At 48.3% G+C, this 9090-nt stretch overlaps 1 pseudogene; it reads left to right on the top strand.

The window, feature by feature from the left end:
* The first annotated feature begins 8306 nt into the window (after positions 1-8306).
* Positions 8307-8424, top strand: LOC124617326 (annotated as a pseudogene).
* The last annotated feature ends 666 nt before the right edge of the window (positions 8425-9090 follow it).

Raw genomic sequence — 9090 nt, 5'->3', positions numbered from 1 at the left:
CTGCACCCCTTTTACTCCAAAAATCGCCCACAAACATAATTATGTATTCAATCACTACAATACATGTGTACAATAAGTAAATATTTGTTATGTATACGGGGCAGTAAAATGAAAACGAGACAGGTGGAAAAAAAAAAAATTATCATTTCAAAAGTAATCACCGTAACTGTTAATACTAGTATCCCTCTGAGAGACAAGACGATCAATGCCTTCATGGAAAAATGTCTGCGGTTGTCTAAGGAACTATGATTGTACCCAGGCATGCACCCCTTCGGCATAAGCAAACCGACGACCACGCATGTCTTTCTTCATCGATCCAAAAATATCGAAGTGGCTTGAGGAGACAAGGGGAAGTGTGTAAGGGCTTCCCAGAGAAACTTCTGCAGCCTAGGCGAAGGATCAGGCACGCCAGCTCTGGGAATGTTGTTCAGCCATGCACGGCTCGTGTTCATGCCATTTATTATTTGTCATATCCTCTTACCGTACTGCCGCCTCGTTTCCTTATACCATTTACTGGCGTCACTAACTTCCTACCCTACCTGCCTGTGAGTAGCAGCAACAGCGCTTATCGGTAAGTGCACTGTCGTACCATCTCTGGAGCGACCTATGGGATTCCCGGGTCGTCGTGTGTCCGGAGTTCAGCCGGGAGCTCAGTCGGGACGCAGCGGCAGTGAAGTCGGGGACAGAGCGCGAGTGAGGCGCGGACAGCAAGTGCTCGCCGACCGCTGGCGACACACATGAACTGTCCGATGGAAGGAGATTGGAACGGCACGACCGTTGGTTCGTCATTCGGTCGGTTGTCTCATCGGTCAACGTGTATTTGGTTCTTTGACCCTTTCTGGGATGTGGCAGTCTGTCGGTTGGGGCAGAGCAGCGAAGAAGTCTCCATGGCGCATTCTCAGGCCGGATCCGCTGGCGGCGTTCACGCGCGGTTGTTGTTGTGAGGCGCTTCTTGCGAGGGTTACGAAGTTCGTCGTCCACCGATCCTGGACACTAAAATTGAGTGCTTACTTAACCTACTATCAAGCCTCAACTGCTATCACATCTGTTCGTTTGATCCTCGTTGTCGCTTTCTGTGAGGTTCCCGCGAGCAACAATGTGTGTGCATTGAAGTCGGCTAGAATTGCAGCCGTCTTCCTGTGTCGTGTTTAACTTAATTTAATTCATTCCTTCGTTAATTAAATGTACCGGCGATATCTTCTGCCTTGTGGCCGTTGACGTTCCGGTGACCTGCTCTGGTCGTTGACGTAGTTTTCGGCAGTGTATTTTCCTCGTCGTGTTGATGCTGTCCAGCACGGCGTGTAGTTCGGCAGGTGAGGTGTTGTTGGTAGTTTTGGGCGTTTATTTATGACTTGGCTGGATGGGCACCAGTATCCAGAACGTTGTGCTATTGACATCTTGTTGTCGTTTTGCTGGTCGGGTGGGGCAGAACTGATTTTGTTGGTTGGTTTGTCGGCTGGCTTTCGGTTGGGTTGCCTTCCGATTAAGAGGTTGTTGGTCTGGCTACCTGTCTCACCTAAACGTGCGTTAGAGTTACCTTTCCAGGCCGACCCTTGGAATCTTCAGACCTCCGCTCCTTGTGTTTTACATACTGATTTCCTTTTTAATCTTAAGTACTCTGTGTGGCCTTCAGCCGAGTTTAGCTTATTAAAATTGCAAGGCTTTTCTTCTTAGGCCTTAAGCAGTAAAAAAAAGTTTCTTGTTTGGTTTGTGGTCTTCAGCCAAGTTTCAGCCGTTTAAAATTAATATTGAGCATTCCTTGTGCCTAGGCCTTAAGCCATAAATTTGTTTCAAGTTGGTATGTGGCTCTATCCGAGTTTTACACGAAGGCATTCAGCCTTTTCAAATTGAAAGCTCTTCTTCCTAGGCCTTTAGCCGACTTTTCTGCCTATTTAGATTACAATTTGAAAATCTTTGTCTCAGACTTAAGCCGTAACACTGTTCTTGATTAATGTGAGCCCTTCAGCCGAGTTCCACGGGAAAAATTTAAGCTAAGGCTTTCAGACTTTTATTTTTTTCTAAAGAAGTGAAACCTCGAGAAGAACTCCTGTACCTCTATTCCTTGCTTATGCCTTGGATTTTCGATGTGGCCTTCAGCCGATTTAAATTAAATCAAAAGAAGTCTTTCGTTAAAACCTTGGGAGTTCTGATTTTTGCTTGTGTGATTGTGTGTTTTAAGAAATAAAGTTAATATGTTGAGTGCAACTGACAGTAACTTATTTTGGACCCCTTTCCACAAATATAACCGCATCCGCTCTGTTCTGCTAGCCCAGGGATTTCAGTCGTGATGACCTGTTTCATCGACTTCAAGGACTCGCTGCTCACTGACTTTCTGGAACACAGCGCCGCAACTAAAGAACAGCGGTACGTGGACACTTGGCAAAAACTGAAGCGCGCCAAGTCCAAACGCCCAGGAATATTAACGGACGGTATCGTCCTGTTGCAGAACAATGTCCGCCTCAAGGCTGCGAAGCCCTTACACATCCTCCCTACGGACCCGACCCCTCCTCTTGTAATTTCCACACATTTTGAGCTCCGAAGAAAGATATTTATGACCGCCGATTTGTTTCGGGCGAAGAGTTGCACGCCTGGGTACCATCAAGGTTGGAAATTTGACCAACAGTGTCCTCACTCCATAAATATTTTGTACGAGGACGACTTAGTGGTTGACACGTGTTTGGGAATACGTGATAAGGATTTGAGACGATACAGCAGTATATAGGCTTTCTAAATTCAGGACAAACATTAATTGAAGTAGGCAAATACATGTTTCAGTGGTTATTAAAAAATCATATTCTGGTTGTATGTAACGTAGCGTGAAGAAAGATTAGTATGAAAGAAAAGCTTCTTCTTTCATACTTGTTCTTTGTAGATTAACATAATATGAAAAACGAACTTCGAGTTTGCTACAATGCATTTGGAGAACTTAGAATGAATTATTTTGGCCGTTTAGAACGAACTCAGCGACCCTACGACACACATCATGGAAAAATTAATTAATATTAGTATAACTTGGATCATATTTGGTCGAAACACGCGAAGAGTACAGAAACTAGACTGACAATGTTTTACTTGCTATTGCAGTGTAGTAGAACTTAGCCCGCTCGGTTAGAAATGCGGTCTAACGCACTGCTTCCCGGGCGGGAAGGCGCGCCGGTCCCCGGCGGATTGGTGTCACGGTCCGGTGTGCTGGCCAGTTTGTGGATGGTTTTTCATGCGGTTTTCCATCTGCCTCGACGAATGCGGGCTGGTTCCCCTTATTCCACCTCAGTTACACTATGTTGGCGATTGCTGCGCAAACACTTTCTCCACGTACGCGTACACCACGAATACTCTACGACGCAAACAATGGGGTTACACTCGCCTGGTGTGAGACGTTCCCGGGCGGGTACACTGGGGGTCGAACCGTACAATAACCCTGGGTTCGTCGTTGGGCGGCGATGGGGTGAGTGGACTGCTGTAGCCTGTTGTAGGGTTGTGTACCAATGCGGGCAACGTAGCCTCTCCGTTATTTTTAGGTCACCAGTTCCATAAAATACAACACAATACAACAGTAGAACTTATATTTTCAAGTGAAAAGGATCGCGACGTTCAGAAATGGTCCTGCTTACTACATAAAACATGTACTGTACATAACCTGATCATGGTTCGAATTGAAAGCAGCCAATACTAGTCGAAAGAGGGTGAAATTGCACAGAAAACCGTTCACATCGAAATAAAAATTTTCAACATTTTATGGCCTACAGTGACCCAACTCAATATATCTTTCACTGAGCCTCGCCTTGTGTTTCTTGAAAAAAAAAAAAAAAAAAAAAGACTTTTAGTCACCTTCAGAACTCTACTCGTATCACTACAGTGAAAGGGCGAAGGCAAGCCGGACAGGCATGCAATGTTCCTTCAGCCTGCTTGCATTGGTCATAGCTTGGCTTGGTTGGAAGTAAAGTAGGCCGACCGTTTGCTACAACGTGAGGAAGCTTGCCTATCGTGCTAACAGGAGGTAAACGTGGGCAGGTTAAAACCGAAATATGTACACCTCTTCCGCAAACATCCTTCTAAGAAGGCATTGATCGTATCATCTCACATCAGGAGAAGTGTATTAACAGTTATGGCGATTACTTTTGAAATACTGAGCAGTTTACGTACTTTTTCTCCATCTGTTCCGTTTTCATTTGACTGCCCCTTTTACTTCACGTCCTAGTGTTCCCATTTGAAAGTCCAGCTGTGTACGTATTCGGCGCGGCGTGTTCGTCGCTTACAAAATTTATTCAATAGTATACTGAGGTGACAAAAGTCATGGGACAATGATATGTACATATACAGATGGAAGTAGTATCGGATACCCGAAGTATAAAGGTGCAGTTCATTGGTGAAGCTGTCATTCGTACTCTGGTGTTTATACACGACTGGCCATTAAAATTGCTACACCACGAAGATGACGTGCTACAGACGCGAAATTTAACCGACAGGAAGAAGATGCTGTGATATGCAAATGATTAGCTTTTCAGAGCATTCACACAAGGTTGGCGCCGGCGGCAACACCTACAACGTACTGACATGAGGAAAGTTTCCAACCGATTTCTCATACACAAACAGCAGTTGACCGGCGTTGCCTGGTGAAACGTTATTGTGATGTCTCGTGTAAGGAGGAGAAATGCGTACCATCACGTTTCCGACTTTGATGGCTCTGAGCACTATGGGACTTAACATCTCAGGTCATCAGTCCGCTAGAACTTAGAACTACTTAAACCTAACTAACCTAAGGACATCACACACATCCATGCCCGAGGCAGGATTCGAACCTGCGGTCGTAGCAGTCGCGCGATTCCGGACTGCGCGCCTAGAACCGCTAGACCACCGCGGCCGGCCGGACTTTGATAAAGGTCGGATTGTAGCCTATCGCGATTGCGGTTTATCGTACCGCGACATTGCTGCTCGCGTTGATCGAGATCCAATGACTATTAGTATATTATGGACTCGGTGGGTTCAGGAGGGTAATACGGAACGCCGTGCTGGATACCAACGGCCTCGTATCACTAGCAGTCGAGATGACAGGCATCTTTTCCGCTTGCCTGTAACGGATCGTGCAGCCACGTCTCGATCCCTGAGTCAACAGATGGGGACGTTTGCAAGACAACAACCATCTGCACGAAGAGTTCGACGACGCTTGCAGCAGCATGGAGTATCAGCTCGGAGACCGTGGCTGCGGTTACCCTTGACGCTGCATCACAGACAAGAGCGCCTCCGATGGTGACCTCGACAACGAACCTGGGTGCACGAATGGCAAAACGTCATTTTTTCGGATGAATCCAGGTTCTGTTTACAGCATCACGATGGTCGCATCCGTGTTTGGCGACATCGCGGTGGACGCACGTTGGAAGCGTGTATTCGTCATCGCCATACTGGCGTATCACCCGGCGTGATAGTACGGGGTGCCATTGGTTCCACGTCTCGGTCACCTCTTGTTCGCGTTGATGGCACTTTGAACAGTGGACGTTACATTTCAGATGTATTACGACCCATGGCTCTACCTTTCATTCGATCCCTGCGAAAACCTACATTTCAGCAGGATACGGCCTTTCTGGATACAGAAGGCCCTGGCCAGCACATTCTCCAGATCTCTCACCAACTGAAAACGTCTGGTCAATGGTGGCCGAGCAGCTGGCTCGTCACAAAACGCCAGTCACTACTCTTGATGAACTGTGGTATCGTGTTGAAGCTGCATGGGAAGCTGTACCTGTACACGTCATCCAAGCTCTGTTTGACTCAATGCCCAGGCGTATCAAGACCGTTATTACGGCCATAGAAGGTTGTTCTGGGTACTAATTTCTCAGGATCTATGCACCCAAACTGCGAGAAAATGTAATCACATGTCAGTTCTAGTATAATATATTTGTCCAATGAATACCCGTTTATCATCTGCATTTCTTCTTGGTGTAGCAATTTTAATGGCCAGTAGTGTATGTGAAAAGATTTACGACGTGGTTGTGGCCACACTACGGGAATTAAGAGACTTTGAATGCGGAATGGTAGTTGACGCATGGGACATTCTACACTCCTGGAAATTGAAATAAGAACACCGTGAATTCATTGTCCCAGGAAGGGGAAACTTTATTGACACATTCCTGGGGTCAGATACATCACATGATCACACTGACAGGACCACAGGCACATAGACACAGGCAACAGAGCATGCACAATGTCAGCACGAGTACAGTGTATATCCACCTTTCGCAGCAATGCAGGCTGCTATTCTCCCATGGAGACGATCGTAGAGATGCTGGATGTAGTCCTGTGGAACGGCTTGCCATGCCATTTCCACCTGGCGCCTCAGTTGGACCAGCGTCCGTGCTGGACGTGCAGACCGCGTGAGACGACGCTTCATCCAGTCCCAAACATGCTCAATGGGGGACAGATCCGGAGATCTTGCTGGCCAGGGTAGTTGACTTACACCTTCTAGAGCACGTTGGGTGGCAAGGGATACATGCGGACGTGCATTGTCCTGTTGGAACAGCAAGTTCCCTTGCCGGTCTAGGAATGGTAGAACGATGGGTTCGATGACGGTTTGAATGTACCGTGCACTATTCAGTGTCCCCTCGACGATCACCAGTGGTGTACGGCCAGTGTAGGAGATCGCTCCCCACACCATGATGCCGGGTGTTGGCCCTGTGTGCCTCGGTCGTATGCAGTCCTGATTGTGGCGCTCACCTGCACGGCGCCAAACACGCATACGACCATCATTGGCACCAAGGCAGAAGCGACTCTCATCGCTGAAGACGACACGTCTCCATTCGTCCTTCCATTCACGCCTGTCGCGACACCACTGGAGGCGGGCTGCACGATGTTGGGGCGTGAGCGGAAGACGGCTTAACGGTGCGCGTGACCGTAGCCCAGCTTCATGGAGACGGTTGCGAATGGTCCTCGCCGATACCCCAGGAGCAACAGTGTCCCTAATTTGCTGGGACGTGGCGGTGCGGTCCCCTACGGCACTGCGTAGGATCCTACGGTCTTGGCGTGCATCCGTGCGTCGCTGCGGTTCGGTCCCTGGTCGACGGGCACGTGCACCTTCCGCCGACCACTGGCGACAACATCGATGTACTGTGGAGACCTCACGCCCCACGTGTTGAGCAATTCGGCGGTACGTCCACCCGGCCTCCCGCATGCCCACTATACGCCCTCGCTCAAAGTCCGTCAACTGCACATACGGTTCACGTCCACGCTGTCGCGGCATGCTACCAGTGTTAAAGACTGCGATGGAGCTCCGTATGCCACGGCAAACTGGCTGACACTGACGGCGGCGGTGCACAAATGCTGCGCAGCTAGCGCCATTCGACGGCCAACACCGCGGTTGCTGGTGTGTCCGCTGTGCCGTGCGTGTGATCATTGCTTGTACAGCCCTCTCGCAGTGTCCGGAGCAAGTATGGTGGGTCTGACACACCGGTGTCAATGTGTTCTTTTTTCCATTTCCAGGAGTGTATTTCGGAAATCGTTAGGGAATTCAATATTCCAAGATAAACAGTGTCAAGACTGTTCTGAGAATAGCAAATTTCGCGCATTACCTCTCACCACGGACGATGCAGTGGCCGACAGCTTTCACTTAAGGTCGAAGAGCAGCGGAATTTGCGTAAATCAGTCAGTGCTAACAGACAAAATACACTGCATGAAATAACCGCAGAAACCAATGTTGAACGTACCAGAAACATATCCTTTAGGACAGTGCGCCGAAATTTGGTGTTAATGGGGTATGGCAGACGACCGACGATAGTGGCTTTTCGAAGAGGACGACACCATCTGCAGCGCCTTTCCGGGGCTTCTGAGCATATCGTTTGGACGCTAGACAACTGGAAATCGTGCTCTAGTCAGATGAGCCCCAATTTCAGTTGGTAAGATTTGATGATATGGTTCGAGTGTTGCGCAGACGCCAGCTAGCCATGGAACCAAGTTGTTAACAAAGCACTATGCAAGCTGGTGGTAACTGAAGAATGATGTGGGCTGTATTTTCATGGAGTGGATTGGGTCTTCTGGCCAACTGAACCGATCACTGACTGGAAATGGTAGTGTTTGGCTACTTGGAGACCATTCATGGACTTCATGTCCCCAAAATAACGATGGAATTTTTATGGACGACAATGCGTTGTGTCACCGATTTGAAAACTATTCTGGACAGATCGAGCAAACTATTTAGCTACCCAGATCGCCCGACATGAATTCCATCCAACATTTATGGGACATAATCGAGAGGTCAGGTCGTGCACAAAATCCTGCACCGGCAACAGTTTCACATTTATGGACGGTTATAGAGGCAGCATGTCAACGGCCTTGCCGCAGTGGTAATACCGGTTCCCGTCAGATCACCGAAGCTAAGCGCTGTCGGGCTGGGCTAGCACTTGGATGGGTGACCATCAGGTCTGCTGAGCACTGTTGGCTAGCGGGGTGCACTCAGCTCTTATGAGGCAAATTGAAGATCTACTTGATTGGGAAGTAGCGGCTCCTGTCTCGGAAACTGACATACGGCCGGGAGAGCGGTGTACTGACCGCATGCACCTCCATATCCGCATCCATTGACGCCTATAGGCTGCGGATGACACGGCGACCGGTCGATACCGTTGGGCCTTCGTGAGCTGTTCGGGAGGAATTAAAGTTAAAGTTATAGAGGCAGCATGGTTCAATATTTCTGCAGGTGATTTGCAGCGACTTGCTGAGTTCATGTTACGTCGAGTTGTACTACGCCAGGCAGAATGAGGTCCGACACGACATTAGAGTGTGTCCCATGATTGTTGTCACCTCAGTGTCCAACGTATTCTACGCGACTTTCTATATTCAACGGCATGTTTATAGTTTAATCAGAATTACTGTTCGGAAGGAGTGGCCGAGCGGTTGTAGGCGCTACAGTCTGGAACCGCGCGACCGCTACTTTTCAAGGGGACTGATGACCTCAGAAGTTAAGTCCCATTGTGCTCAGAGACATTTTGAACCAGAATTACTGAATCCATAGGTCCAGCAAGTTGGCATACAAAATAAGCAAAATTTTTAACATATATGTGATAATGAATATGTGTTTCTTATAATGCTCACAGTTATCAGGTTCGGAAG

Source organism: Schistocerca americana, chromosome 5 (genome assembly GCF_021461395.2).
Source record: "Schistocerca americana isolate TAMUIC-IGC-003095 chromosome 5, iqSchAmer2.1, whole genome shotgun sequence".
Lineage (NCBI taxonomy): Eukaryota > Metazoa > Arthropoda > Insecta > Orthoptera > Acrididae > Schistocerca > Schistocerca americana.
This window is presented reverse-complemented; position numbering and strand designations above follow the sequence as displayed.